The sequence below is a fragment of the Cryptomeria japonica genome, chromosome 2 (genome assembly GCF_030272615.1).
Source record: "Cryptomeria japonica chromosome 2, Sugi_1.0, whole genome shotgun sequence".
NCBI classification, from domain to species: domain Eukaryota; kingdom Viridiplantae; phylum Streptophyta; class Pinopsida; order Cupressales; family Cupressaceae; genus Cryptomeria; species Cryptomeria japonica.
Genome location: NC_081406.1, coordinates 628,313,370 through 628,329,337, shown reverse-complemented (window position 1 = coordinate 628,329,337; position 15,968 = coordinate 628,313,370).

Sequence of the window (15,968 nt, the reverse complement as noted above, 5' to 3'; positions counted from 1 at the left end):
TGATAGTGGATGGAGAAGTGGTATGAGATGAACTAGAAGAACTCTCCTCAAAATGAACACTCCTCTCAATGAACAACTCATGTATAGAGGGATGGAGAAGTCTATACCCTTTGACATCATATGGATTCCCAACAAATATGGAAGGTTTTCTTTGCGGATCCATAGTATTGCATTTCTTTGTTGGAATGTGGGCCCATGTAAGAGAACCAAACACTCTAAAGTGCTTAACTGTAGGTTTCCGACCAGTCCAATCTTGAAAAGGAGTTACCCCCTTCACAACTATGTGAGGAACTCGGTTTTTGATGTAACATGCACAATTGATGGCCTCTGCCCAATACTGAGGTGTCAAAGACTTGGAGTGAATCATACAATTTGTCATCTCCTTCAAATACCTATTCTTGCATTCTGCGAAACCATTCTACTAAGGACTGTATGTTGCATGTTGAAACCTTTTGAAGCACAAAACTATTCAAACTGATTATTAACATATTCACCCCCATTATCTATACGCAAAATCTTGATGAACTTCCCAGATTGTTTCTCTGCAAAAGCTTTGAAATCTAGAAAATTATCAAATACCTTAGACTTTTGTTTGAGAAAATAAACCCATGTATATCTGGAAAAGTTATCAATAAATGTCAAGACATATCTAGCCCTGCTGAAATATGGTTGTGGAAATGGTCCTGCCAAGTCACTATGTAACAGCTCCAATAGTTATGTAGCTCTCCATGCTTTTCCTTTATCATACTTCTCCTCAAGATGCTTACCAAGAATACATCCCAAGTAAACTCCACTAGAAAATCAAATAGAAGGCAACCCTGAAACCATGCTCTATTGACTGAGTTGTTGCAACTAACAATAGTTCAAGTGGCCAAATTGTTGATGCCATAGACAACTCACCTCATCTGCATGAGTGAGTAAAACTGTCGAAGGAGAGTCAAGAACAAAGTGAGAAAAATGATATAATCTAGAATGATGATCTATTTTTCCCACAGCAACAGTAGACCCATTATGCATTTCACTGATTACCACTGTATCTGGTGTGAACTCAACTCTCTTACCAGAATCAACATGAGTGATCTGATAAATAAATACGAGATTAGTTGATAAAGATGGAACACAAAGGACATCTTGAAATGTTCCTTTGCCCACATCAACAAACCCTCTCTCATGCACTTCAACGGGAGTGTCATCACCCATTAGTATGGTAGGCATAGAACATGGCTCTAAAGAGGTGAAATCATCTTCTAAAGAAGCCATGTGGTGCGAAGCACCAGAGTCAATTATCCAAGAATTGGGTTGTGAAGCAATAGCAACTAGGGCCTTACTCTTTCCTTTCCCCTAACTCTTATCTGTGTCCTTTGAAGATTCTTCTGATGAACTCTGTTTGACTAAATCAGGCACCTTGATATTATTCTTTTCAAGAAGATGTGAAAGGTGATCGATTTATTTATTTAAAAACATATGTTCATCATGACCAGGCATCTTACAATAAGAATTGTTCACCTTTTGATGAAGAGGTTTGATTATCTGCTTTTGAAGTAGCAGATTTCTAATCTTTCTTCTTTTCTCCTTGGTTTTTTTGTTTCTTATCTTGCTTACTAGACCCTTTCTGTTCTTTTGTGCCTTGATTTATAGCTAAGGCATGTGACTTAGAGGGTTTTATTGTACCCATTTGAACTAATTTGTCTTGCTTTGTAGTGAGTTATGCAGCAAATTCATCTAGAGAAGTCATTTTGAATATGGTACCTAGGGAACATTTTGTAGCATAGAATGTAGAAACAAACACTGAATAGTTAGGACCAAGCTTAGAAATAATACTCAAGATCAGTTGCTTATCATCTTTCTTAGTTCCACACTATTCCAACTACAATCTTACAGACTTAAGTTTAGTGAAGAAGTCTTGTATAGTATCAAAATTGGTGGATTTAACCCTATGAGTTCATTCTCAAACTGATGACCTCTTAGCTCATCCTTCTTACCAAAGAGGTTTTCCAAAGTGGTCCACACTATATTTGGTGTAGTGGTAGATTCAATGGGAAAAAGAAAGTCAGGAGAGACTGACATACATAGAGTACCAAAAGCTTCATCACATTTATTAAACCATTTAATCTTTTCTGCAACATCTTGAGGCTCAGTTTCAAGTCTCATAGTAACACGATGATATCCATCTCTTTTCAGATATATTATCATCTTAGATATCCATTCAAAGTAATTATTAACACAAAGGTTTGCACTCCTGGTGATCAGGCTTGACTACCAACCTTGTGAAACATTGAATCAACCTCTCAAGTGTGGGACCTTGTGTTGTTGTGAGGTTGAATCTCCAAAGAAGGATGACTTACTCTTCAATTTGAATGAAGTGTTGGACCAACCCAACACTGATAAAACTAATCTATGGTTTGATAAGGAAAAGGGAGAAAGAGAAGGGTTGTAGGAAAGAAGGGAAAAGGGTTTACACCCTAACTGAAAAAATGATCCATCCTTTCCTATAGTTGCACAAAATATTAATGAAAAATACCCAAGGATGCACAGGATTCTATTCTACTTAGCCATCTAAGTGTGAGTGAAGTCTGGGAATCAACACGGTCACTTACACTACAGAAAACCAAAGGAGAAAGCATTCAAGTAAAGAGGTAAACACTTACACAGATTGCAAGAATCAAATAAAAGCAAGAAAGATAATTTTATTGATGAAAGGGCAATGCAAATTTATAGATGCAGAGAGACATAAGAATTTTGAAAGAGAAAAGAAGGGAGATATCCTAACCAAATGTTACAAAATTGCCTTTATAGATCAGGCATAGCTCAGATGGTTGCAATTGAGAAAACCCTAACCTACCCAGGTTAGGTTACAAAAATATCAGAGGAGAGGGAGAGATCATATCCAAGATCTGATGGTGTGCTACAACTAGCTCTAGGAGCATCCTCTGCCTCTGAAAGAGCAAATATCTCCACAAATCAGGGAAAACCTTGCATCTAGATGTGTCTCTGTGTATTGGATGACATCTGTAGGCACAAAATTCTTCAAACAACATTGAAGAGGCATGGGTTGCATTTGGAATCGACAACATACATCATGTCTAGTGTTATGGCAATGAAATCTGGTGGTTAGAGTGAGATTGGGTCCAAAATCGGGCACCGACTAAGCAAAAAATGACCTCGACCATCAAGTCGACAACTACCATCTGCAAAGACTTATGCCAATGGCAGCTGCAAGTTTGAAAATTAGTCGTTGATCTAAGATCTTGCGCACAAATGGATGTGCAAGATCTCGCCATGTAAGTGCACTCAAAAGCCCAATCGAAGATTAAAACATCATCATTGGATTAGGCTTTATGAAGATCCAACGGTCGTGGGTGGCTGACGTGGCACCCCAGGTCCATGCCTCAATGGTTGTGTTGACTGCTAACTACATTGTATTTTTACCCTGCAACATCTCTACGGGTCCCTTTTAACCTCGTGGGATAAGAATTTTGCTTTGATTTTGCTTTTCTTCTATTATCCCACGGGACCACTTGTGTCTTTGTTTCCTCCCGCAGGATAAGAGTTTCTTTGATTTACTCTTGTTTCCTTATCCCGAGGGACCTTTGATACCTTTGCTCAACCTTGCGGGATAAGGCCTTAAGGTCTTTACTTGCTTTGTTCTTGTCCCGTGGGACATTTGTGTCCTCGAATTTACTCTGTGGGATAAGCCAAATTCTTTGTAGTTTATGTTTGCTCCTTATCCCGCACCATCGCTTTGTGCCCATCTTTGCCTCGCACGATAAGAAAAAGCCTTTCTCTTTACTTTTTCTTTTTTTTTTTCTTATCCCGCAGGATAAGGTTTTCTCTTTGTTTCACCTCGTGGGATAAGAGGAGATGCTTCTTGCCTTTGAAAATTCTTATCACGCAGCCTCTGCTTGTTGCGTTCAAAAATCCTATGACCGGTAAGAGGAAGGGGGAAATTGGCCCACTAATGACCAGGAGCCCCTCCAGCCGGTTGAACCTAAGTGAGTTGGCCGACTGACTCGGTCAACTCAAAAAAGAATTGGGGCTCACTTACGACCGGGCGCCCCTCCAGCCGGTAGTCAACAACACAACCCAATCAATAACACAACATGCTATTGACACATCATATAACCCTCGTGTTATATGACTTTACAAAACTATGAAGAAGTAGCTAACTCTACTGAGACCGATAAAATGACATGCTACCCATATTGACTAACATGAAATGTTAGTTACACTTAATTCCCAGAATTGATCCCTGCAAGGTTTAGCACAAAAAATGCCAACAGTAATTATATGGTGTTAAAAGTGGAATTGTAGATGCATCCATGATAGTAGAAAAGAAGATTGCAAAGATTCAAGAAAAGTGCAAGAAAGAAGACACAAGAGACACCCCCTTTCCACTAGTCTCAGAAATCACCCACCCCCCAAATATTACAAGGTTGGCACTTTATAATTAGTGCGTTTACAAGGATTTTTATCATATTATGATGTTTTTAAGGCTCCAATGGCCAAAAATAGAAATTTTCAATACAAATAATTTTGTAGATCTGAAGAAATTAGCCTTATAGTTTCTCAATTCATCTCAATACCTTTCCAACAACTATTAGTTTTTAAAAAACAGAGTTGTGAGGGGAAAGATATGACCTGTTTAAGGAAAAAGAAGTAGTTGATACAACCTACAATATCTGATTGAAAAAGGCAGAATTTTTCAATGAGACCTACAAAAATGGAGAGTGCTCATTTCCATAATTGTGTCAAGTATTCATTTGCAAAAATCTGACACCTGAGGCAAAAGTTATGCAACTTTTAAGAAAGGTTGATGAATTTGCTTGCTAGAAAAATGGCTAAGGCTCTTTTCAAACTCGATTTCTGCAAAAAAATATTGATTTTCTGGGAAAACCATCCAAAACCTAGAATTGTTTTGATGCTGGGAAGAAAACCCAGAAATATTATTTCCTGAAAATGAATGGAAGTTGGAAATATAAAGCCGAAATGAAAACAACTCCAGAAAAAAGATTTCACTCTGATTTTTTTTACTATCTCCTCCAAACTCTGATTTTGGTGAAGTAAAAGTCACTTTTGACTTTTTCAAGCCTTCTGGATACTCTGGAAATGCTTATTAAGCTTCCAATATTACCAAAAAGTTGTAATCACCCAGATCTTACAAGAACACATACATATAAAACCAGATTTAACTAGAAGCTATTTTCCTTTAAACTGTTATGATTTTCCAAGTCACACGAGAATGCAGGAGAAAAGCATACTTGGTTTTTAAGGAAAATATTAGCTATCTAAATGTCTCAAATCTCTCAAATAAATCAGAAAAAATAATGAGCTATACCAGACAACATGGATCTGATACCATGGTAGATTCTGCAAGAAGCGAGAACCGAGCCATGATCTGATGTCAATGGTAGATCACATGCAACTCCAAGAAACATATGATTGAAGATCAAAATAGATGAATGAAGATAATTCGGATATGAGAGAAAAATAGAGACAAAAGATAATTTTGGAGAAGACTCTCACCGAGCAATCACTGAACTAGTGAAGGTGAGAGTATAATGCTTATTATATAGAAAAATTAAAGCATATACATCCAAGGGGTGCATTAACTCCTATTCCCCATAAAAAGTGGGAGGTTTTACCTTCTTGGTAAATGTCAAAACATGTGGCATAACCTCCTTACGTGAAGACAGGAAAGGAGTTGAGAAAGTTGGCACATAAGGCCAAAAGAGGGTGAGAAACCCAACTACCCCATAACCCAATTAGGAAATGAAAAAGTAGTGGTTATGAGAGGTGGCACAACAAGCCAAAAGAGGGTGTGTAACTCAACTACCCATGTGAGGTGGAGGGTTACACATGTAGCTGAAGTATTTCACCACGTGTCCTCATATTAACCACTCTTAATAACCTAAGCAAGATTAATAAAATATGTGTAGGAAAAATAAATACTCCCTAACATAAGGAAAATAAAAAACCTACACTAACAAGGGGAGATGATACTTTTGTTATCAACTCTAGGGTTATAAACATAAAACATGCAAAGAGAACCAAACACTTCAAACAAGTTCTTTAACCCCAAATGAAAAAGAGATGTGACCCTAATTAGACTAAAAAATCCAAAGACACACACCTAGATTACCCCTGCAACAAATTATTGATAGTTTTGATAGATTACCCCCACCTGCAAGCACACTAGTTAGGTAAATTTTAAAAATCCAAATCCAAATGTGAAAGAGGGGCCTTTGACAATATGATATTTGCTTTTTGTTCAAAACAACTGTACCACTTCGTTAGTCCAAACAAGGGGTTAGGCCAAAAATAAATCAAAAAATCCTAAAAATGATAAAGATGCCAAAAACTGAAAACAAAAATGTGATTATACCAAATGCAAATGCAAAAGGCGAACACGGACGCAAAAACAAAAGACATAAACACGATTTCAGAAATCTAGACCTGCAAAAGATATGCCTACCCCTACAAAACCTAGAGAACAAAAACGTGATAATATGAAACCTAGACACAATTATATGTCAAAGATGCGACAATAAAAATCATAGACGCGATTTGTGGGATCCAAGATCTGCAAAACAAATAGAAAATAAAAAGCGCGGCTATAATCATTGCAGACACGAAAATCAAATAGAAACGCGGTAAGACCAGTCACAGACGCGGAATAAAGAAGAATCATCGCAAAGTCCAACCTACAACTTTTCAAAACAAGAAATTTGCAAACAAGATGTCAAAATAGAAGGGACAAGAGTCCCACCGAGTGTGCCAAAAGTATATAGTGAAAATATGATGATGAAAACCTATTGTAAAACCCTAAAGATCCAACCACAAACAATCTAAGTCCTATAATGAAACATCCACCATACACTAATAGAGATACCTAAGATCATGCAAATCATCAAAATAAAGCAATATTACCATTCACATGTCAAGTAGGGTTTCAATCTCTATTGTCTCCTATCTCCATTGATCTTGTTTGATATATTTGCTCTCATATTTTGTGTGCACAAGAGCTCAACAAAGAATGGATTGTGGTTGATAGCTTGATCGTAAGAAGGCTTGATTGCGTAAGATCAATTAGACGTATTGATTAGGTGATTAGGGTTGAAAAGGAAGAGGCATCCTCTTATATAAAAGACATTGTAGGAAATGGAGAGATAAGATTAAGAGGTGTATAGATAAATGGTCGTCTAGGATTAAAGGGTAGGCAGAGAAAATAAGAAAATAATGAGAGGGTAGTTAGTGTAGGAATTAAGAGATGAATGGCATGTGCCATGGATAGAAGAGGCTAATGAATTAATTAAATAAATAAAGATTCATTTAATTAATAGAAGAAAGGGGATAATTAAATAAATAAAATATTAATTTAATTTAGGAAATCGATTATTTAAATAAATAAAATTATTTATTTAAATTAAAAAAGGGGCTAGAAAAGGCTAAATGAATTAATTAAATAAATAAAGATTTATTTAATTAATAGAAGACTTAGGATAAAATAATTAAATAAATAAAAATATTTATTTAATTGGACAGGACAATTTTAGGTGTCTACAAAGAGAACTTAGCCTTAAGTTTTATCCCTAACAAAAATGTAGTTGATGCAAGCTTACAATTAACCATGTGAAATTTGGAGAACATATCAAGTGCAAGCTTAGGTTGTCCAAGGAAGATACGTAAACATGACTAACTAATCTTAATCCCTAAAAATTAATGCAAAAGACTCAAGTTTGACATCAAAAATCTATCATGTAGAGCAGTTTTCACTACCTTGATGGTTGATGAGTGACTCCATGTAATAAAAAAATCATCAATATAGAGAAGCAAAAAGGGAGAGTGACATCTTGTTATATAATCTATATGTTCGGATTAGAATGGCATTGAGTAAAACCAACTATTAGAAGGAATGAGTTTATCTTGACATACCAAGCTCAAGGAGCTTGTTTAAGGTCATAGAGAGAATTTCAAAGTCGAACACACAAGTGAAGGATCCTAAATAAACCCCTATGGATGCCCCATGTAGATTTCCTCTTGAAAATAACCATGAAGAAAGGAATTCTTCACATCCATATGATGAATGCAACTATAGCAAGGACAATTCAGATGGAATTCATCTTAACAACTGGTGCAAAAGTCTCAAAGTAGTCAATCCTAGGAACCTAGGAGAATCCTTTGAGCTACTAAGTGATCTTTATTCTTATCAATTGATCCATCTACTACAAATTCTATTCAATAGATCCACTTGCATCAAACAAGTTTCCTTCCCTTAGGAATAGAGACTAAATCCCATTTGTGATTTTTTTCCAGAAAATTGAACTCTTCCTACATTGCAACATCCCACTCGGGAATGTTTGTAGCTTCTATAAAGGACTGTGGATCAAAATCTAAAGAAATGAAGAGATGTGGAGCTTGCTAAAATTGTGAACTTTTTCTTCTAGCATCTAATGGATCACCAATCTAATCACCAGCAGAATCTAATTCTTATTGAGCCCAAAGAGGTGTTGAGGCTAGAGAGTCAAGGGGAGAATCATCAATCTCTGAATTATGACTAGGAGAGGAATGTGAATCCTCATCATCATTATTATCGTCTGAAGTGGAGGAAGAAGAATCCTCATCAAAATTAGGAGGATCAAGATCCTTTGAAGAACTGTATTCATGATGCAATGTCTCCAATATGATGCTAGATGGAGAAGTGGTAATAGAAGAACTAGAAGAGCTCTCCTCAAAATGAACACTCCTCTTAATGAAAAACTTGTGAGTGGTGGGATGGATATGTTTATAGCCTTTGATATCATCTCAATACCTAACAAATATGCAAGGATTGCTCTACGAATCCATTTCCTTACATTTATTTGGTGGAATGTGGACCCATGCAAGAGAAACAAACACTCTAAAGTGCTTAACTATGGGTTCCCAATAGTCCAATCTTGAAAAGGAGTTACCCCCTTATAACTTTGTGAGGAACTTGGTTCTAGATGTAACACGCATAGTTGATGGTCTCTGCCTAGTATCAGGGTGCCAAATATTTCGAGTAAATCATACAATTTACCATCTCCTTCAAGGATACATTCTTACATTTTGCAACATCGTTCTATTGAGGATTGTATGGAACTATGTGTTGCATGATGATAGCTTCAAAAGAACAAAAAGTTGTTTAAAATTATTGTTATAATATTCACCCCCATTATTTGTACACATAATCTTCACATATTATTTCTCTACAAAAGCTTTGAAATCTAGAAAATTATCAAAGATCTCAGACTTTTGTTTAAGAAAGTAAACCCATTCATATCTAGAAATTGATGAATACTAAGAGTGGGGATGAATTAGTATGCCAAAAATCACTGTACTTAAACACTTTACTAGACTACCAGTAAAACGGTAAAACAGTTTAGCAGACAAACCGGTTAGCACATATGCAAACCAAATAGAAAATAATGCATTCACCCATAGAAGCACAAACACCATAACACAAGAGATTTTGACATGGAAACCCAAATGGGAAAAACCACAGTGAGATGGAACTCACAAGTAAATATCTGTAGAATAGGAACCAGACCGGTTAAGGTCAGACCGGTTAAGGTCATACAATGTTCTTTACTATAATAGATCCTGTTAGGAATCTCAATCTCTGTTAGGAGATAAGTCCGATTAAAGACTACCTTGCTAGAGGATTTTAGATACACAGATGTGAACCACCTTGTTAGAGGATTTACAAAAGGCTTTTGGGCCTACCCAATTAAGGGCTTCAGACTTGTCGAAGATGTGAGTAATCAACAAGTGAGTGATCTAGTAAATAGCACAAATTGCTTGGTTAGATCCTTGATAGCTCGTTCCTAATGCATTCTAGCATTACTTCAGTCTTCAACACATTCACACTCTCTCTAACTCATCAACCACCTTAAACCATAGCAACAACCTAAAACCCTAGACATGATGTCCTTATAAAGGAATCTGATTTCATGTCGGTCCAATAGGATTACAATACAATTTCCTAGGTTCAATGCATCTAGAAATATTCTGTAACATGACACAAAAAGCACCATTAAAGTGTCAGCACCATCAAACAATTGATGGATGGTAACTCATCACAAAATGTTGGTTGGTAACTCATCACAGAGTATTACCGGTTCATACAAAATACCGGTTGCCAGTTTGACAAAAATGAAGACTAGGAAATATGTGTTATGCTGCTTTGATCCTTTGTACCGCTTGAGATCCTCGAACCGCTTGGGGTACATACCGCTTCAAACCGGTGAACACATTCTGCAAAACACCGATAGTCTAAAGACTATAATGCATCATATCGGTTGGGAACAATTGTCGGTTGAGCATAACTCATACATATAAAAGTGATCTCAATGCAAGTGTGTGTCCATCAATGACAATCACAACATAATCATCAAAAATTCCAAAAGAAATATTATCAATAAATGTCAAGACATATCTAGCCTATCTGAAAGATAGTTATGGAAATGCTTATGCAAAGTCAATATGTACCAACTCCAATAGTTGTGTAGCTCTTCATGCTTTCCCTTTCTCATATTTCTCCTCAATATGCATAATGAGAATGCACATCTAACAAAATCCATTAGAAAATTGAATAGAAGGCAACCCTAAAACTATGTCATGTTGATTAAGCTATTGCAAGTAACTCTAGTTTAAGTGGCCAAATCATTGATGCCACAAACAACCCACCTCATTTGAATGAGTGAGTAATGTACTATGGAGATTCGGGAACAAAGTCAGAATACTAATATAATATGTATTGATGATCTACTTTTCCTATAGAAATAGTAGACATGTCATGCATTTCAATGATTACCATTATATTTGGTAGGAATTCAACTCATTTACCCAAACCAATGTGAGTGATCTAATAAATAGATGGGAGATTAGTTGTTAAAGATGAAACAAAAAGGACATCCTCAAATGTTCCTTTTACCAAATCAACAAATCCTCTCTTGTGCACTTCAACAGGAGTGACATCACCCATTAGTATGGTAGGCATAAAACATTGCTCTAAAGAGGTGAAATCATCTTTTGAAGAATCCATGTGGTGTGAAGATCATAAGTCAATTATCCAAGGATTTAGTTGCAAGAAAATAACAACTAAGGCCTTACCCTTTCTTTTCTCCTTACTTTTGTCTGTGTGCTTAGAAGACCCTTTTGATGAAATTGTTTGACTGAATCAAACACCTTGATATTATTTTATTCTAGAAGATGTGAAAAGTGATTTTTTTAAACACTTATATTCATCATGGAAATGCCTCTTACAATTAAAACACTTAAACTTCTCCTTAGGTTGTTCACATCTTAATGAAGAGGTCTTATTATCTGCTTTTGAAGTAGCAGATTTCTAATCTTCCTTCTTCCCTTCTTGATTCTTTTCTTTCTTATCATGTTTGCTAAACCCTTTGGATTCTTTTATGCCTTGATTTATTTCCAAGTCATGTGACTTAGAGGGATTAATTGTACCCATTAGAACCAATTTGTCCTGCTCTCTAGTGAGTTTTGCAATAAATTCATCTAGAGAAGGTATTTTGTATGTGGAACCTAAGGCACTTTTGTAGCATTGAATGTGGAAACAAACACTAAATAGTTAGTATCAAGCTTGGAAAGAATTTTAAAGATCAATTTCTTATCATCCTTGTTGATTCCACACTGCTCCAATTGAAATCTTACAAATTTGACTTTTGTGAAGAAGTCTTGTATAGTATCAAAATTGGTTGGACTCAACCCTATGAGTTCATTCTCTAACTAATGACCTCTTAACTCATTATGCTTGTACCAAACAAGCTTTCCAAGGTTCTCTACACTCCATTTGGTTTAGTGGTAGATTCAAAGTGAAAAAGTTCATGACAGATTGACATACATAGAGTACCAAAAGCTTCATCACATTAATTAAACCATTTTATTTTTTCTACATCATCCTAACGTTCAGTTTTAAGTCCCATTGCAACATGATGATATCCATGTCTTTTTAAATATATTATCATCTTAGATTTTCATTCAAAATAGATATATGGTGTTAAAACGGGAATTGTAGATTGATCCATAAGAGCAAAAAAGAAGATTGAAAAGAGGAAAGACTCTTCAATGCCTTTTTATTTTTGTAAAATGGTTCAAAGGCAAAAGATATGGAATGTTGAAATAAAAATTTCAACAGCTTCAACCTGTAATATTTGATAGAAAATAGCAAAAAATTTCAACAAGACCTTCATGGATGGAAAGTACTCAATTCTAGATTTTTGTCAAGTACTCATTTGCAAAAATTTGAAACCTATGAAAAATCGATGATGAATTTGTCTATCAAAAATGACTCGTGCCTTCTTCTTTTTTTCCATAAAATTGGTTGACTATATGCAAAAAATAACAAATATCCAAATGGTTTTTTGACCCTGGGAGGAGAACCTAGAAATCATTTTTCTTAATAATGACTGGAAGCTAAAATTTTTAGCTAAAATGAAAACAACTCTAGTAAAAATTTTAATTTTTTTACTATATCTTCCAAATTGTAATTTGGTGAAACAAAAGTCAATCTTGACCTTTTCAGACCTTTTGGGCTCTAGAAATATTTAAAATGTCTCCAATATTATCAAAAAGGTGCAATCACCCAGATGTCACAGGAATGGATATATGTAAACCAGATTAACCATATGCTTATTTTTTATTTAAATTGTTTAGATTCTCTAGTGTTGGGAATTAAGGTGTCTCAATCTTAGCAATTCTATATTATGTATTTATTATTTTACAGTTTCTCATTATTATTTGGCATTCATGTAATTAGATAATTGTGCTCCATTATAAGGGGCATGGACTTTATTAGTTGGCACTTTTTCTACTTGTCAGTGCCTTGAAATCAAGTTATTTGTCATGAAAAGTTGTCCATTAAGTTGTGTAACATGGAAATCCTATTTTTAGGGATGTTATGGTGGATTTTATGACAACTTATATAAGGGCTAAAAGTAGGGTGAATCATTTTTTATGTGAAAATAATTTATTATGACACATGTAAGAAGATGCTTACATTTGTTGTTAATAGTTTATGACACATGTAATAGTATCTCCTATATTTGGGGGATTATTATGACAACTTGTAACAAGGTGTAATGTCATGTAAGAGCCTATGTTGGCATGTAGGGTTCGTATATATTTTTACCATGGTTTTTTGAAACCTTGTTTTGGCTCATGGTAATATTTTATGATGGTATTTTGAGCCCCCAAGGGTCTATATATTGAGGGGTTGAGTTGGAGACAAGTATGAGTTTGTTCAAGTTTTGTTTAATTGGGGTTATGTTGTCGGATTGAAGATCGAGTGGAGTTTGAGAGTTGTAAATTGTAGTTTCATATTGTTAATAATACAAGTCTTTCATCTCTTCTTGGTGGATTTTTTTCTTGAAAGGGTTTGTCCATGAAATTATGGTGTTATGTGTTGATCTTTTATGGTATTTTTTATTTCATTGTTATAGTTATTTTATTTACATTTGATAAACACAGATAAATCCAATTTACAGTTGATTTGAAGCTACATACATTGTGTTAACCTCTTCTTTTATAACATCTAGATCATACAAGGATGTAGGAGAAGAGCATTATGAGATTTAGCAAAAAATATTAGCTATCTATTAGTCTCAAATCTCTCAAAAAATCATATAACAAAATGAACTATACTAGATAACACAACTCTAATACCATGTTAGATTTTGCGATAAATGAGCTAGGATTTGATGTTAGTGTTGGCATTTTGAGATTGTTGGCATATTGCATAGAGATTGCATTAATGATATGTTGTCATTGATGTCAATTGAACCAATAATGATATTCATGTTATTGTTGATATTGTTGTTTTTTATATTGGCTAGTAACCGGTAAGAAGAGCTTTGTGGAAGATGTTGTAAACCGGTATGTAAAGTTTGTGAGTTGAACCGGTGTAAAGGGTTAAACCTTTCTTTGTAATGTAACCGGTAAACCCTATCAGCTATTAAACCCTAACCGATCAAGTTTGATGGTATATTATCTGATAAGCGATAGTGATGGAGACACGTGTGATCATTGTATGAGGATATGTTCAAATTGTTTTGGCGCGTTTGTTTTTTTGTCTAGGGAAGGAGCAAAGTGGATTGCATCTAATGCACAACGCATGATGAGTTACAAAGTCCAATGAAGCGGTGATCATGGAGCGGTTGGAATTTTCTTGAAGAATGTGAAGAGAATGTCATGATTTCTAACGGTCAATATTGTACCGACTTGTTTGTAATCTCGATGATAAGAATTAGGTTTTTGTTGTGTTATCGACCTAATTGATTTGTATTTAAGGTTGATGAAGTTGTTTGTAAAGAGTGTTGGCAAGATTGATAGAAACATGTTGAGTGTGTAGTTGCCTAACTAGGGAATGGATCTGCACTTTGAGTGAAGGCAGATTGAAGCTTAGAAGGATCTGATCAAGCAAATGTAGTGCTACTCAGATAGATCAAGAAAACCTGTTGTTTTCTAACAATTACAGCAGAAGTGAAATCCCTTAACCAAGTAAGCTCTAACAAGCTTGATTACTCATTAAATCCTCTAACAAGGTGGTCCATTAGATTGGATTCTTAAATCCTCTAGAGAGGTTACTCCTAACAGGATATTGTGTTTTTCATCAAGGCATATTTGTAAATCCCTTAACTGGGTGATTCCTAACCGAAATTAGTTCTTAACAGGATTTATTGTAAAACTTTAACAGGCTTGGCTTCTAACAGGGCGAACTTCATAAGAGATCAAATAGCTATCCTTGTGAGTCTCATCTCACCGTGGTTTTTACCTATTTGGGTTTTCCACGTATAAACATTTGTGTCAAGTGGTGAATGCTTTTGTGGTTGTGATCTTATTTGTTGATTTGGTTAACTTCTGATTAGGCATGTTAAGCAAAAGCATTGAGAGTTGAATATGTTGAGTTATGATTAAGCATTGTTGATGTTTACAAGATTGAAGTTGTTTACTGTTAAAGTTGTCATAACAGTTAAACCGGTTGATGTCAAGTATTCTTATGAATATTGATCTTGACTGAGATATGTTTCCTTTGTTTGACTGAGTTTGAGTTTGGGAACTTTGTATCAATTTTTCAATATACTGATTCACCCACCCCTCTCAGTATTCTACCGGATACTTATTCTTTCATCATACCATCAATTGGTATTAGAGCATCTCAGGTCCTCTTAATCTAAAAGCCTAATAGCTTGAGGAAAAGATCTTGTAGATCATGATGAAGAAATAAGTTCTGAAGTTCAACAAAGATAACTATAGAATATGGAGTGACAGAATGAAGATTTACATTAAGAGTCTTGGTAGTCAGTATTGGGATCATATAAAAAATAAGTATACTACACCTATTGGACCCATGACTGATGATCAGAAGAAAGAACAACAAGAAAATCACCAGGCATTAGAATCTATTATTAGTTCCTTGTTTGATGTTGAATATGTAGATGTTCATGGTCTTGAAACTGCATATGAAGTATGGAAGAAATTAGAAGAGATTTATAGAGGTGATGAACATGTTAAGATTGCCAAAGAGGAGAGTTTAAGAGGAAATTTTGACGACATGAGAATGTCTGAAGGTGAGAATATCCAGTAGTACGGTCAAAGGATTAAAGACATAGTTGGTGAGATAAAGAGTGCGGGAGGGAAAGTGGAAGATGCCACAGTAATCATTAAGGTACTAAGAACCCTGCTACCGGTCTATGCTATCTGATTTGCAGCTATTCAAGCATTGAAATCCATTGACAAGACAAAGGTAACTCTTGACTCTATTATTGGCAAACTTACTGCTTTTGAACTAAATGGCTATGATGGTAGTGTACAGAAATCAGAATATGCATTAGAGCTTCTGTCTCTAACCCATATGTGAGAAGAAGTAGAGATATCGGCCATAACTATGAATCTAGATCCAGCAGAGATGTTGAAGATGAAGACAGCTTAGT